Source organism: Pinus tabuliformis, chromosome 6 (assembly GCF_031772625.1).
Source record: "Pinus tabuliformis cultivar Carrire ecotype Pingquan chromosome 6, CPIR1, whole genome shotgun sequence".
Taxonomy (NCBI): domain Eukaryota; kingdom Viridiplantae; phylum Streptophyta; class Pinopsida; order Pinales; family Pinaceae; genus Pinus; species Pinus tabuliformis.
In genome coordinates this window covers 340,351,662-340,368,860 of record NC_142292.1, presented here as the reverse complement: position 1 = coordinate 340,368,860, position 17,199 = coordinate 340,351,662, and the positions used below count along the sequence as shown (strand labels likewise).

General features: G+C 37.6%; 1 pseudogene; it reads left to right on the top strand.

Annotated features, from left to right (window-relative positions):
• LOC149258689 (ribonucleoside-diphosphate reductase large subunit-like) overlaps nt 1–17,199 on the top strand; it is a 46,568-nt pseudogene that overhangs the window by 15,108 nt on the left and 14,261 nt on the right.

The following is a 17,199-nucleotide window of genomic DNA, read 5'->3' as shown; positions in this document are numbered from 1 at the left end:
CTACCTACCAACTGATTGTAATTTCTATTTTCATCTATTCTTGAACCAAACTGAGAAGATTTTACCTGTGGCTGGTTGTAGCTTTTGTTCACCGTTAAGATGGATTGCCCCTGATAGTTTCTGTTTGTATTTTGTCCCTGCTTTACCTGATTATCTTCATTGTTCTTCTGCTCATTTCTTCTTGCCGCATCAAGATAACTTTTTGAGGTGGATGCTTGAGAGGTTTCTCCATTGTAACCCAAACCTGTCTTGTTTAGAGGAGACCGCTGCACATTGATAATCTCATCCAAAGTTTCAGATCCTTTGACAAACTTAAGATTAATAGCTTTTGTTTTCTCAATTTCTTTTCTGAGACCAACAATTTCACCTTCTAGTTTTTCAAGATGTTTTTCTTTTTCATCAATTTGAAATTGTAGAGTATCAATGATCACATTCTTTTCTTCTATACATCTCTTGAGTCTAGTAATTTCATCATAGAGGTTATTCACATCTACAGCATCCTCATAATCATCATCTTCAAATGCCATTAACAACTTATATTTATTACCTTGTTCATCTTCATCACTGTTTGATAAACCATCACTATCTTCATGGGTGTAGTAGCTTTTCTTATCTGCACTTTGTTTCTTGTTCCATCTAGCAGGTTCCTTTCCTTTATCCTTATAAGGACATTTTGCAGCATAATGACCTACTCTTCCACAAGCAAAGCATTTGAAAGGTAGCTTACCTCTGAACCTTCCAGAACCCCTTTGAAGATTTCTGACAAAATTTGATTCTTCTTCCTCTTCTTCTGGAACATGGCTTGCTTCATAGTCATCTTCTTTGCCTGATGCCTTAAAAGCAGCTTCCCTTCTGTCTGATGGACCTCCCTTTCTCATTTCATAAGCAGTTAGAATTCCATGTAGCTGAGACATAGTGAGAACACAGAGATTTTCCTTTTCTTCTATTGCAGATACTTTAGATTCAAATTTGGGGGATAATGATCTTAGAATCTTTTGAACTACTATAGCCTCTTTTATTTCTTCACCCAAATTTTTCATACAATTAACAATCTCATCTACCCGAAGAAAATAATTAGCAACACTTTCATCATTATACATCTTGAGAGTCTCATATTGAATCCTGAGAGTTTGAAGTTTAGCTTGTTTTACCTGTTCATCTCCTTCATAGCTCGTGACCATTTTGTCCCATATCTCTTTTGCTGATTTGAAGTGCATTACCTTCATGAATTCTGTTTGGGATATACTTCCTAATAGAGTATTGACTGCTTTTGCATTTGTTTCATACTTCTTTTTCTCAGCTGGATCTGTAGGAGTAGCTGAAGGAAAAGCATAGCCTGTTTCTACAATGTCCCAAACTTCTGTACCAAGAGATTGAAGATATGCAGTAACTCTTACCTTCCAATAATTGAAGTTTGTCCCATAAAAAATCGGTGGCCTGATTGATGCTTCTCTCTCGTAGTTGCTCATGATGAATGATCTACCTTCAAGCGATCAAGCTTCTCTGAAGGACCTGCTCTGATACCAATTGTTGGAAATAATACTGAGAGGGGGGGGTGAATCAGTATTATCTAGCAATTTAATAAATCTTCCTTATTTGATCTTTGAATTATTTTAGCATGTCAGTACCATAAAATAATGAGCATGAAAAACAGATAGTCACACCAAAGAACACAAGATGTAAGGTGGAAACCCAATGTGGGTGAAAACCACCTGCTGCAATATGTCTCTATCTTCTTTCAATTTAGAAACTTCTTTTACAATGATTTTGTACTGGTGCAGTCCTTTACCAGTACGCAAGCTGCAGCCTGCAGAGAGCTACAACTCTCTCTCTCTCTCTCGTTTTCCAGTCTACTCCTGGAAGGGAGCTACAACCCCCTACTTCTCTTCATAAAGCATCAGATAATCAACAAGTACATAACAGATATAGATCACTACAGATATCAGATCAGCAACAACAGAACTAACCCAGAACACCTTATCAATAGAGAAATTCAATCAACAGAACATCTTAAAACAGAGACGCAGTTTTTCTTTCTGTGGCCTGCGACCCGACGCCGTTAACCTTCTGCTACTCTGCGTCCACACGCAGATATCCTTCTGCTCCGCTGCGTGCCCACGCACTGTTTCTTTGACTGCTCTGCGTTCTGTTGCTTCAAGGACGCACCCAAAGATACTATCGTGCCGCGTCTTTCGCTACAGAGACGCACCTGAAAACACTATCGCGCCGCGTCCTTCTGCTTCAGAGACGCACCTGAACCTTGATCGCCCTGCGTCCCCACGCAGGTCTCTCTCTACTGTGCTGCGTCACGGCGCACTTGCCCTTTACAGTACCTGCGTCCCGGCGCACTCTTCTTCCACTGAACTTGCGTCCCTTCAGATATAAATGATATGAAGACTTCAAGACTAACCCAAACAGTCAGATCTACAGATCTGATCATGCGCCATAGAGATCACAGTCCATTAGAAGATTCGCCCTCTTAGATCTGGACTAGATCTCACCAAATAAGATATTCAACCAAAGACAATGCTCAATCCAAATGAACTCCTTTGCTTTATATAGGCAAGCTCCTCCCCAAAACATGGAACAATACCACGAGCCGACACCATAGAAACACAAAACCGTTGGCTAGATACCACACAAGAAACCCCCACATGCTTTTTCTCTGCCTTGAAATGTGTGCACTGGGTGGACGCACCCCTTGAACGGCTGGCCAGCGTCTCTGGACGCGGACCCTGCATGGTGTACCTGCGGGTACGCACCTCCTGAACTGGTTTCCTGCGTCCTTCTTAATTTTCAACAAACTGAGAGCCTTGCCACTGGAGTTGCCATCAAGTACAACATTTGTAACATACAGTCATACCAGAAAACATAATGCCAACAAGAAGAACAAGAGGTTGATTGGGTAAAACAGTTACCTACAACAAAGGCATTGCAGCTAGAAAACATTTTGGATAAGAGAGTGTTTAAAAGGACAAGGGGACAGGAGTATTTTCAGTATTTGGTCAAATGGAAGGATCAACCAATTGTTGAAGCTACTTGGATGACAGATGCCATGCTACAAAAATTGGGCAGTTCTGTAGAAGAGCTCATGGACAGGAGCCCATGAAGAATTTTGTCCTCAGGAGTCTAATGCAGGAGCATGAGGCTTGAAGACAAAAGGCTTTGATTTTATTCAAAAAATACAAAAAAAATTACAAGCAAAGGAGTGGGATCCTTTAGCTGTCACTTTACAAAGCTTTCTAGATAGGATTAGAGCTAGAATTCAGGGATTTGAATGATTTTGTAATTAATTCAAGTAGTTTAGACTTAGTTGAGATTCTCGAGGAGAATATCATGCAGAGTAGGTATTATCTAGGATTAGACAGATTCGATCCATTGATTGAGGATCTGATTATTTGTATGTACTGGTATTTATGTAAGTTTTGAATTATTGTAAGGGGATTTGGCTGGATTTGGTTGTGGAGGATTAGACTGTAAAAATTTGAAATCATTATGCCTCTGTGTATTCTACGCATAAATGGTCAATCCCAGAGGTTTGAAGTTCCTTCGAAATATTTTTGAATGTTGTTGATTTCCAGTTTGGCCCTTTAAAACTAGACTTTATATAATCTTTTGTTATCACGTTTAAGTCTTCGTTCACTGTGTATTGATTTAATCGGGATGTATTTTGAACCCATGGAGTTTACTTAGAGATATCCTGAATATAACTTAGACATAGTTTAAACTTGGCAGAAGCGCTAAAACCTTGGTAGAATGAGGAAAACCTAATAAACACGCAAGAAACCCAGGAAAAGGTCTGAACCATCCAATCGACAGATCCAATAGATCTAACAGTTATCGCGTGCTAACAAGTGCAGAAGTTAAACGAAATAGAATGACAATCTTCGTAGATGAAAGTTGTTTCTGGAGCAGTCTCAAGGTGGTAAGTTGTATTTTGAAAATTCACATGATTCCACTTAGCAGCCGACACGTAGCACGGGGAAACTGCTTTTCTCATGTGCGCTTGGCTTGTTATACATCGGCAAGAATTCCATGCAGTATTAGGCGTCAACCATTGGATCAAGCGGGATTGATCAATGGTGAAGATCATCCTCCTAGTTTGCGAGCGAGGAAAGCAATAACTTATTGTTTTGAGGCTTCTACAATTAGTGCTTTGTGTGTTGTTTTCTTCCAGAGTTCTCACATCCATGATTGTTTGTATCGACGTTTTGAGCCATACACCGTGGCTCATCATCAAGATGTGCTTTGTGTGTTGTTTTCTTCCGGAGTTCTTGCATCCATGATTGTTTGTATCTACGTTTCGAGCCATCCACCATGGCTCATCATTAGGATGTGCTTTGTGTGTTGTTTTCTTCTAGAGTTCTCGCATCTATGATTGTTTGTATCGACATTTCGAGCCATCCACCGTGGCTCATCATCAGGATGTGCTTTGTGTGTTGTTTTCTTCCGGAGTTCTCGCATCCATGATTGTTTGTATTGACATTTCAAGACATCCATCGTGGCTCATCATCAGGATGTGCTTTGTGTGTTGTTTTCTTCTGGAGTTCTCGCATCCATGATTGTTTGTATCGACCTTTCGAGCCATCCACCATGGCTCATCATCAGGATGTGCTTTGTGTGTTGTTTTCTTCCAGAGTTCTCGCATCCATGATTGTCTGTATCGACGTTTCAAGCCATCCACCGTGGCTCATCATCAGGATGTGCTTTGTGTGTTATTTTCTTTCGTAGTTCTCGCATTTATGAGCCATGGTGGATGGCTCGAAACATTGATACAAACAATCATGGAAGTGATAACTGTCGGATTGAGTGTTGAGATCAACGGCGAAGATTTAACGCAATAAAGGTTTGTGGAATGACGGATGCGATAAGGTTTTAAACTGAAGTTTTATTTCCTTTTTGATTATGTGGAAAGCCCTAAACAGTTGCCATATTTCGAGTAAATTAACCAGTTCTGCTATTATAGCAGAATAACTAAAAATAGAGGTTTATGACTGAAACTCCAAAGGAAACCTGAGAAGAAGTTCCACCTGAACTAGAAGAGATCGTTTCTGGTTTTGAACGATTATCTCTAACACCTGCACCCAGACCACCAGGTAGCAATACCATGACAGTCATCAACAACCATAATACACCATATATGAACCTGCAACATGAACATCTAATTGCAACAACATAGACAACAGTTTGAACATCCTCATCATTAAGAAGCTATGTAAGATAAAACAATGTAGCATCAATATTCAACATCATCAACATGTGATCAAATATAAAATTCTTATAGGCGTCACCAATCAACTATAGTAGTAGAATATCAATAAACATCCTCTTGACCTCATATCATCAAGGTCAACATGCTCTTTTCATTTGTAGGAAGAGCCACAATCCATGAACACCAAATACATATTAATCTCTTGAAACACAACACCATAAGCAGCATATGCATATTAATTTGATGCAACAACAACATATGTCAGAAGCAAGAGTATCTCCAGCATCACAAAGCATATAACTGATCACCGGTATCATCAATCAACATTTTCAATGATCATAACATATATATCACTGAGTGGAATAGGATTGATCGACAACATCATAATGAACATAACAACTTTTCCAAATGTATCACAAGCAAGATATAGGCATCATCCATAACTTCATCACATGAAACCCATGCATCATTGATGACATAATGACAACAACATATAAATGTCAACAAGTAGTGCGTGAATCATAAACTAATCATCATCGACCATAGCATACACATCCTCTTCATCAAGTGTATCAAGTAGGATTAACTTCACTAAGTGAAACTTAAGCAATATATAGGCATCATCCATGCCTTCATCATTACTAACGACAGAATGCCAACATCATATGTATCTTCACCAATAACAACAGTAACAACTATACATCACCAATTATATGTACTTATCATGAAAATAATCATGCAACAAGTAATTCTTAAGAAACCATAATGCCAACAATGCATCATTATAAGCATAGCAGATGCTCCCCATGAACCTGTGCAAACTCTTCACTGTCAAATTTGATCATATCCACCTCATTAATCAACATCAATAACATTTTGCAACATCTCATGAACGATCATGAACCAACCATCATTCCTAAGCATTATTAACAGTCTGCAATAAGTCAATATCAGAACCAGAAAGCCAATAATAATTGATTGAAGCATATCAGAAATTCCCCTAAGATTGCCCCATTATTTCTTCATCTCAGAGAAACATGTACGAATGTTTAGATCAAAACTCGTATATACACACAACTGTCCTTCATGTGATCTGTGCACAGAAAGTAAAATGTTGAAATTTTCATGACAACGGCCCCCCTGATCATACCATACATGTTCTTGTTCACTGTTACTTCATCAATGCAATGTTAGCAGTATAAGCATCACCAAATGAATATCAAACTAACCTAGAGAACTATCACTAAGATACTCATGCATAGCTCCCCCTAAGATCATACATCAGTGATCCTGTAGACTTGATAATCATCATCTGCTATTCATGAGGTCATGTACCTTACATCACTTCTACAATCACTATTAGAAGTATGCTTTAAACAAAATAGATTGCAATGGGAACTATCTTCTTTTATTCTGAATCTGAAGAAGAAGAGGAATTATACCTCTTATTTAAACCTAAATTTTTCTCTGTTAACACATATAGTTTGTCTAGATTTATGTATCCTCTTGTTATAACCTTTCAAGTTTCATTGTCTATAACTTTGAATTTATTTGATGTAAATACAATTATACGTCCTTTGTCAACCATTTGACCTACACTTAGAATATTTTACTTTAGCCCTTGAACTAATAATGCATCAATTACTTTTGCATACTTCTCAAGTTTGATTCTACCTTTTCCCATAACTTTTGTTGGAGCAATATTTCCAAGAATTACCTTACCATCTTTGTTTTTCTTGAGAAATCCAAACTTTTCCTTATCTCCAGTCATGTGATGAGAGCATCCGTTATCTATGTACCATTCTTCTTCATCTTCAAATGAGCACAGAGAAAGACCACACCTTGTTTGTTCTTCTTGTTTCTGCTTATTATGAGAAGTGTTGGTGGATCCATCCTTCTCAGGTCTTTTGGAAACAATATTGTTATATGATTGCTTGTCATGTTGTCTGTGGAGGTCCATTGACTTGTTCTTGAATTCTTTTTCTACATGCCCAAACTTATTACAAGTATAACATCTTATATGAACAGAAAAGGGAATAGAGGAATTATAATATTTTTGTTTCATATTCCTCCTATTGCAACCAATAGCTTTGTGACCAAATATGTTGCAAGCAAAGCAATATCCCTTAAATAAACCTAAGTACCTGGGAGTTTATGATCTTCCTATGAAGTGGTTATTTACTTGAGATCAAAACAATATGCTTCTTCAATTGGCTGCAACATGTCCATAAGTATGACATATAAAGCATTCAACATTATTGATCAAAGGAGAGAATTGATTAATGTTTCTATTTTTGGGAGCAAATAGTCTCTTTTGAAAAAATATCTTCCTTGGATGTTGATCTGATTGACTTCTTATCTCTTTAACAGGGATTTCATATTTTGTATTGTTATCCTTCAAAATCCTTGCCCAAGCATGTGAACTAGATTCTCCTTTTACAAATTCATGAAAACCAAGACCATATTTAATGGAAGGAGACCTTTTACTACTAAGAATGTTATCCAAAATATTAATACTATATTGAATTCTCAAGTGTTTATCCTTGTCTTCTAATTTACCTTTTAGAACATTTACCTCAACCTCCATTCTTTGGTATTGTTCGTCCTTTTCTAAATACTACTTCCTCATTCCTTCTTCAACCTTTCTTCATTCTTCCAATAGCTCCTTTAATTTGATAATCTTGTCCTTCATCCCATTCTCTTGTTCTTCAAACACTTGAAGTATCTTCATTTCTTTTGTTTTACTTTTCAAGATCTGTTCTTAGAGAAACGATCTCAGCTTCAAGTCCTTCACAATATTGTTTAGATTCTACTGTAGCCACTTACTAATTTAACATGATCCTTGTTATCATATGCTTGAAACTTATTCTTAATATTGTTAATCCTTTTAAAGCAAAATCAAGTTTTCTTCTAAGATTAAGAACTTCCTCCAACCTGTCTTCTTATGAATCAGTAACTCCATCTGACATAAGAAAGGTTGATTTATCATCATACTCATTTTTTGACACATCTTTAGAAATAAGATTACTTGATGGTTCTCCTAATGAACAATCTTCCTTTGATTTTCCTTCATGAATGACCTGCAGATTATCCCATACTTCTTTTGCAGTTTCATAGTGCATAACCTCTCCTAATGTTGAATCGGGTATGTTACCAATGATTTCATTTAATGCTACATTATTCTTTTGTTATTCTTCATTTGATTCAAGTTTTACTGCAACCATTACATACCAAATTCCAAACATCAGATCCTAGGTTCATTAACTTATACTTCATCTCTTCTTTCCATTCTTGATAGTTATCATCACTTAGCATAAACATACATTTATTGTCCATGGTTTCTAACTCACCTTGTTATTCTACTACAGATTGTTCTTGACCCATAAATGCATATATTTTCATAACATCGTATGCATCATTGTCATTGTTCTCCCAAATTGACTTCTTCCTTTGAGCTTCCTTCTTCTTTTGCTTCTTTCCCATTGTCCTTGATCCACTCCAAGCTATTAAGCTTCAACTGAAGTGATCTGCTTTGATACCAATTGCTAGGAAAAATACTGAGAGGGGGAGTGAATCAGTATTTTTAAACTCGCTTTAAACTTTTCATTTCATATTCTGATTTATTTACGCTATTGTCATTCATGCAACCAACGTATGTACGTGAATTTAGTAAAGGAAAACAACGCATATACAGTTAACTAACTTTTCATATATTTCATCATTTGTTCATCTTTAACCAGTGCATTATTACTTCATTATTCATTAATTAAACAGTAACCATGAGCATTAAGAAGCAGATAGATCATCAACACACAAGAAACATATCAATACACATGAACACCATGATTTTAGGTGGAAACCCAATGTGGGAGAAAACCATCGTTGTCGTTGTCTTTGTCTTTTTCTTTTATTGTAAATGAAAACTTCTTACAATCTTGTATTAGTGTAGACTCCTACCAGTATGCAAGCACCCACCTGTAGAATGATACAACCTTCTTTCTTTCTCCAACACCCACTAGAAGGGAGATCCAACCCCCTGATCTCCTTTACCAGCTCCTACATAAGGGAGCACCTACCCATTGCAAAAATTCACTAACTACTATTGGAAGGAAGCTTTGACTCCCTCACTGAAGGCTCCAACCCTCAGCACCTTTGTGGACCATGTTTCATAATATTTCATACTGGATCCACTTGACTCAAAACATCAAACTTGTAGGCCACCTTTCATCATATTTTCAAACTTGACCCACTTTCATCATTAAGCCTAATACCAAGTAACAATTCTGAAACCAAATTTTGAATCAAATCATTTATTACTGAACCACCTGAATCACTATAACATAAGTAAACCAATCACTGAATCACAATAAACCAATGTAACTAGATCAAACCAATCTATAACAAATCATATCAATGCACAACCACTCATCAATATACCAATCCATACACTGTTAGTCATCATAGAAACCAATTGTTGTCACTACAAACTATGATCAAACATACATCAAAAGGTATACACTACTATTTTGAGCAAAAACCACATATGTACGTGCTTCCTCTATATCACACCTGCATACATATCTCAGAATAATGAACACTGAATCATTGAACCATACTTATATCATTTCATCAGCCACATATCACTTACGCATAGATCACCATATTGTAGCATCATTATCAATCAATATACCATTTCATATTTAACCCAATCAACACTATCAGATACAGATCATTATAATAGAGACATCAAAGATAGACAACAACAATCAGAATAAAAATGATCAAATGTCATCAACTAGCCATACTACAAAACCTTAACATATGTATGTGACCTCCACAAAACATATCAGCATATGTATGTGCTTAACATTCACAATACCCATGTACATATCTGAACATACTGAAAAACACTTCGTAGAATATATGCATGACTACCTAGGAGAAGATCTGCATATGTACGCCACTAACCTACGATAAACTTGCATACATATCTGGAAATTTTTCCTGCAAAAACAATTTTACTCGCTGCATGCCTTACTGTCATAATTACATTAGAATACTTCATTCAAATAACAACACCATTACAACCACAAATCTATCATCATTAGTTACTTTTTTTCCCTTGGAAAAATCGTAATTTTATTCAAAAAGAGAAAAATTACATGTTGTAGATGCTAATGAGCATATGCAGTAATAGAAGGTTCTGATTTCTCAGAATCCATAAAAAACCTAATATATTATTTCCTACCTTTCTTCTTTTCCACTTTTCGCCAACCACCAATGTTGGGAGTGGAAGTTACAATAGATATGGGATTCTCATTAGTATTAGTTAAATATTCTTTTTCAAGATTAGATCCATCTAATCCATGGATTCGTTTTCTACCACTAACTTCTTTTGTTGCTCATTCTACAGTGTGGGGTTGTTGGCCGTTGTGTTAATGCAGAGTTATGCTCAATGTTATCCTTTTTTGGATTGATCTGTACAGTTTGCACATTATTGTCTGCAGTTTTCTTTGTTGTCTCAACTTATGCTATTGTTTTAGCTTGAGGCTTTGTGCATTTCCAACCTTTTAGTTTTTGTGATTGTTTCTTGTTTCTTCTAGTGTCTTTTTTTTCTTATGGGCAGGCACTGTGAAGGTGACCTGTTTGTTGACAGCCACGCCAACAAAATGTCGTATTTTCATAATCTAATGGTTGTGTCCATTGTATATTGTTATGGATCAAAATAATGCTATCAGGTAATCCCTGACTAAGATCTACTTCAACACAAATTTTGGCGAAGGTGAATATGCCTCTTGAGACTCTATCTGCATCTATCTTGAGAAATTTTCCCAGCAAATTCCCTAGTCCTTCTAATACTTTGTGATGCCAGAAATGTAGTGGGAGGTTGTGTATCTTGACCAAAAAAGGCATTTTAGAAACCACCATAGTGGTGGCATCAAAACCTGGGAACCAAGGGATCATGAAAATTCCTGTGTTGCCCCAGAACCATGGTCCCTCATTAAGGGCATATTCCTTATCCTTGATTGTGTCAAATTTGACAATAAAAAACCCCTTGGAACATAGATGAATATCACAATTCGTTGTCCATGTGGAGAAGATCCATTGGTGTAAAGCATCTGATTTAGGCCAAAACCATTGAATCTACATATGACAGCTTTAGTATAGAATTCTGCATAAAGCTCATTTACCTCAAGCAAAGAGACTATCAAGGCTAATATCTGTGATTTTTTCTCCATAATGTAGGGTCCAGGTAGTTCTGGTGGTGGTGTTGGCTTGGTGTTGGCTTCTCCCTTCCCTTTGACTGCCTCTTTGAAGGAACTCGTTCCCTTTGAGCTAGTTCCAGAACATCCACCTCGCAGCCTCAAATTGAGGATGATGGTTGAATCTGAGATAATTCCATAGTCCTATAATGTGTAATTATCCCGCATAATTTTTCCTGCATATATCAAGCTTTGCATACTTACTAATATGCCTATATGCACTTGGATTTCATGCTTCAATTCTTGTATCAGCCTTCCCTTCCACATCCGCTTGCAGACAGTATTTCCTTGCAAGGTTCTGATGAAAATTTGTATCAGATCCAGATCTGTAATGGGTAGATCTATCCTTGACAAGGGTTGATCTATTGTAAGGGATATTGGATCTGATAGATATGGGTGATTAAAACCCCAATCCTTTGTTTAAAGCATCCATGTTGGCCCAGCATAGCTATGCTTCTTGGGTTTGCGAGGATACACTATCCCCATCTTTTATTCTACCTGTAGGGTAGGCAGTGGGGGCTCCCCATCACCCAAAACAGAAAGGACCTCATTTAAAACATTCACTACATTTTCTGATCTAGATCCTAAGTGGCACTTATCGAAACCAAACTCACAATTTTGTGGGTTTTGGATTAGATTCACAAAGTTCGCAGGAGGCCCATTGCGATCTAAGGGGGTCGGGACAAATTGTGCTTCAAGTGGTCCCTTTACTTCTGGACCATATTTGTGCCAGATAGTAAATCTGATAAGGGCATCGATTATGGAATCTGATCTGGTGCAGGTTACAAAAAGTACGTGAATCTCCAGATCCAGCATGTGCATGGGAAGATCCACTTGATGTAAGGGCGTGTTCGTTATAAAGATGGGTTTTGATCCAGAGTATGAGCCAAAAGATAAGTGTAACTCTAGATTCGGCCTGTGCATGGGCAGATCTACTTGCAGTGTGGGTGAAACCGTGGAAACTTTGTCAGATCTGGACATAGGCATGTGTTTCAGAGGGAAAAGGAGTTTCAAATTTCCAGTGAGATTTTGTACGAGGGCATGGATCATTGGCACCAGTTCATGTAAGAAAGTTTGTAGTAATAACCCAACCGATTTCCCAAAACAGATGGTGGATTTGCTTGATGTACCTTGGGAGTCTGAGCTTGGTGCATTGTTGTTGCTCAGGAGGCTAGCCCGGTCGAAACCATAAATGACTCCTGCATAAACCATCAATTCCGATACCATATCTCATGCTTTTTTTTCATTGTTAGTTACTTAGACATTTTCAATAAGTAAATCAAACAAGTATGTCACCATGCTTTAGATATTTCAGATCTAAGTCTTCTCCTTGCTCCGTGATGCACACGCGTTTCAAACCAAATCGTTCATAAAGAATCCATCACTTGCACACCTAACACTTTGATCTCCATCTCCTTGTATAGATTTTAGTCTTAGCCAATACCTTAGGCCAATCCTTTGGTAATGCCATTAGTATTCTTTGATGGGATCAAATAACCATTGTCACTCTCATTAGTATGGTCCAATACCATGGTAAAGACCCTTGGTATCTAGATTACCATGGTGTGGATTCTGTACGCGAATTTTCTTCACAATACCTGCGTATGTACGTGACACTTCCAAATAGGATCCACGTATACTTTCCCAAACATCACCTTTATTATTCATCTATCTCTAAACTGATATTCTTTTGTCAATATCACCTATCACATATGTACTAGCCTGCATAATCATCTTGTTATCATAATGTTGATATCTTTATCAAGTAGGTTGCCATCAAGGACAACACATTAGCCATAATGCCAACATATTTATTAAAGAAGAAGAAAAAATTATGGAAAATCATTTAGCATCAAAACCCTTCGAACATGCCAACTACTTTACAAATCCCTTTAGTGCTTTCATATACCTCTCTCAAATCCAAAGACAACCTTTTATATCCAAATTTGTTTATCTTGGTCTCATCAACTAGTTGCGTTAACAAATTTAATAATAATGATGTGTCTATGAAATTTGTAAGAAAATCTCTTGAAATATATAAACTATTCTAATATTTTTTTATCTTCCCGTCCTTTGTTGTAACTTCATAAATCTTTTGAAATATACAAACTATTCTATTATTTTTTATCTTACCATCCTTTATTGTAACTTCGTTGGTATCTAACTTGATATTAATATTTTTTATTTAAAATATATATATAATGTATATCATACTACTCTGAAAATTTATAATAGTTATATATTATATAGTTTATTAATATTAATGTCTCCTCATTAATATCAATCAAAAAAATATAATATATATTGTCACACACACACACACACACACATATATATATATAACAAAATACTTAAAAATAAAAAATAATAATATAAGGTTTTTAAGGACAATGATTTATTTCTAGTAAAATCCTTTCGCATGGAGCATCAAAAAACGCTACTTAGTATATGAATTTTTAAAATGGACAAGAATCATAGAAGCTTGCTAATATCTTATAAATGTTATATAGTGCAGTTGTTTGATACCTTTCTCTTGGAGTAATGCCAAAGTATAAATTCAATATTTTTTTTTTCTTTTAATAATGGAAAACCTATTATATCTAATTGGAGCTCCCGCGCGCCCTTGCTCAGCCTCAGTTCTCGCTGCCTTCTGCAGGCCCTTCGCCTGGCAGCCCCTGCTGCTGGGCCCCCTGGTTGCGCCCCTGGTATCCCCGCATCTGGGCTCTGCCTTCCCTTCATTGCCAGATCCATTGCTGGCCTCCTTCTTCGTCCCTCGCCCCTCATGGCAGGGTGCGACTCCTCCCACCTGCATGACACTGATGAACAAGCCGCGATTTTTGCTTCATTAATCTCTGAAAATGGTGCCCCAAGAATCAAGCCTACAGCAACCAAGTTTGTTAAAAAACTGGCTGATATCCCAGAAATTTCTTTACCTCCTAGTCTTCCAAGGAAAGCAGCTATTTCTCTAGCTGAAAGAGGATTGGTTGGTCAATTTACTGGACTGTGGCCCTCCCCCAGAGCTGTTCAGAAATGGGTGGAGCGCAACTGGAGCGCTAATATCCAAGGGAAAATAGCAATAAGATTTTGTGGTAGAGGATACTATACGTTCCTCTTTGAAACCAAAGAAGATCGGAACCTTATTTCAGAAGCAGCCCTTACTTCATGGATTCAAGAGGCCTCTACTTGAACAGATGGTCCCCAGATTTCGATCCAGAAATGGATGTCCCTAATGCAATTCTGGTCTGGGTCCGTTTGCCTCACCTCCCTTCCGCTGTTGGGGAGACAAATCAGTCAAAGTAATAGGAAATGCTATTGGAAAATACATTGACAGATGCGAACCAAAGGACAATATGCATGCCTGCGCCAGGATTTGTGTAGAAGTAGACTTGGGGAAGGGCCTCCCGAAAGCAATCAAGATCAAAGTGGACCAGTGGACTCACATTCAATAGCTAGACTACAAGAAAATCCCATTCAAATGTAAGGTATGCCATGAATACGGTCATTTTGCTAATAGATGTAGCAAATTAAAAGAAACTAAAACGACTGAGAATGTAGAAGTAAATGAAGGCACATGGGAACAAGTCAAGAGAAAGAAAACAAACTCCAAACAATTAGGTCCAAACCCCAAACAACCCCTGGAAAACCTGGCTGCTACCTCCACTCCTCCTCTCATCATGGCCCAGCCAATACCTTCATCATCAAATCCTTTCGAATCCTTGGAAGAAGAAGAACCTTCATCCCCTCGTTCTCCTTCTCAAGACAAATCTCTAGCAGTCATACACTCTCCCATTCAGAACTTCCCATCCCCTCCTCCCACTATAGACCGAATCCTCACAAGAAACAAAGTCAAAGAATCAAACAACACCTCAGAGCAACCAAAAAAAGCAGGGAGGAAGTCGAATAAAGAAATAAGAGATGAAACAGCAGCTAAAGAAATGGCCACAGGTACCCAACAACCAATGGATTCCTTTTTGGCCAAACAAAGAGGAAGCTGGGAAAAGCAGAAGGAGAAGAGCGGGGCCCACCAAAAATCAAGTAAGTAATGATTTTGGTCTCTTGGAACAGCAGGGGTTTGGGCTCCTCTCTTAAATCCAACGCAGCCCGAGATATCATTAGACAAGAACAGCCAGATATCTTTTTGATCCAAGAGACCAAAATGTCCAACCAAGATTTTCAAAAATTAATGAAAAAACAAAAAAGTTTTGAAGGAATAGTGACAGATTCAATTGGTGCTTCAGGAGGCATAGGCACAATATGGAATAAAAGGAAATGGGAGCTCACTAGTCAAAAATTAAATAACTGGTGGGTCAGAACAGATCACAAAAATAAAATTACAAATGAAGAATTTACAGTGTTAAATATTTACGCTCCAAACCATTACAGGGACAAAGCATTATGTTGGGACTCCGTCAAAACAGAGGTGCAAGAGTGCCAAAGAAGTAAGCTGGTCTTGGGAGGCGATCTGAATTTAATAAGGAACATTGAAGAAAAGATGGGAGGAAAATATCTCAATGACCCATCAAGAGCTGCTCTGGAAGAAATTATAGAAGCCCATAAACTCATTGACATCCCTCCATGTAATGGGAAATTTACTTGGAGCAATAAAAGAGCCGGAACTCAAAATATCAAAGAAAGATTGGATAGGATCTTAATCCATGAGAGTATAGCTGCAGGATTCTCATCCATAAAAAGCAAGATTGTTCATGCCACAACCTCTGACCACAAGCCAGTGGTTCTGATTTTAGACAGACTCGAAAACTTTGGGCCAATCCCCTTTAAATACAATAAAAATTGGGACAACAAGGAGGATTTTAGCAAGATCATAAAGGACAGCAAGGAGGATTTTAGCAAGATCATAAAGGAAAGCTCGAAAATCGAAGTCTTTGGTTCTCCTCATTTTGTATGGGAATCAAAATTAAAAAATCTGAGCAGCAACTAAAAAGTGGAGAAGAGAGAATGCACTAACAGAGAAAAACAAAAAAATCGAGCTGCATAGAAAGCTGGAAATCTGGAGCCAGGAAAAGGAAAACCAGCAAATAATAGAGGAAGAACAAGTCCATGAAAAAGGAATTTTTATGGAATTGTACAGGCAGAACAGACAAGAGGAGGAGGAGCTGAGACAAAAATCTAGGTGCCTCTGGCTGAAAGCGGGAGATAAAAATACCTCCTTCTTTCATAACAACCTCAAGCTTAGAAGAGCTGGCAACCAAATAGATAGAATTCTTGCTGAAGGGAAAGAAATAAACGAGTGGGAGGAAATCAAAGAAGCAGCTCACAATCACTTTAAATCCCTCTTATCAGCTGATGTTCAGCCTCTGGACAGCGCTGATTTCCTTCAACATCTTGACAGTAAAATCAGTGGACAGCAAAACAGTGAGCTGGAGAAGGAGGTGTCTGAGGAAGAAATTAGAGAAGCAATGTGGAGCATGCATCCGGACAAAGCTCCCGGTCCAGATGGCTTCACCATAGCTTTCTACAAGACACATTGGGACATAATAAAGAAAGATTTTGTCAGGATGGTTAAAAACGTTTTCAAAAAAACAAGATGGGAGAAAACACAAAAACTTCTCATTTGGCGCTCATCCCCAAGGAGCCAAACCCCCTCTCTTTTGATCATTTCAGACCCATCTCTCTTTGTAACGCCTCCTATAAAATTGTTACAAAAATCCTGGCAAATAGGCTGAAAAAGATCTTGCCCAGTCTCATTTCAGAGAATCAAGGAGG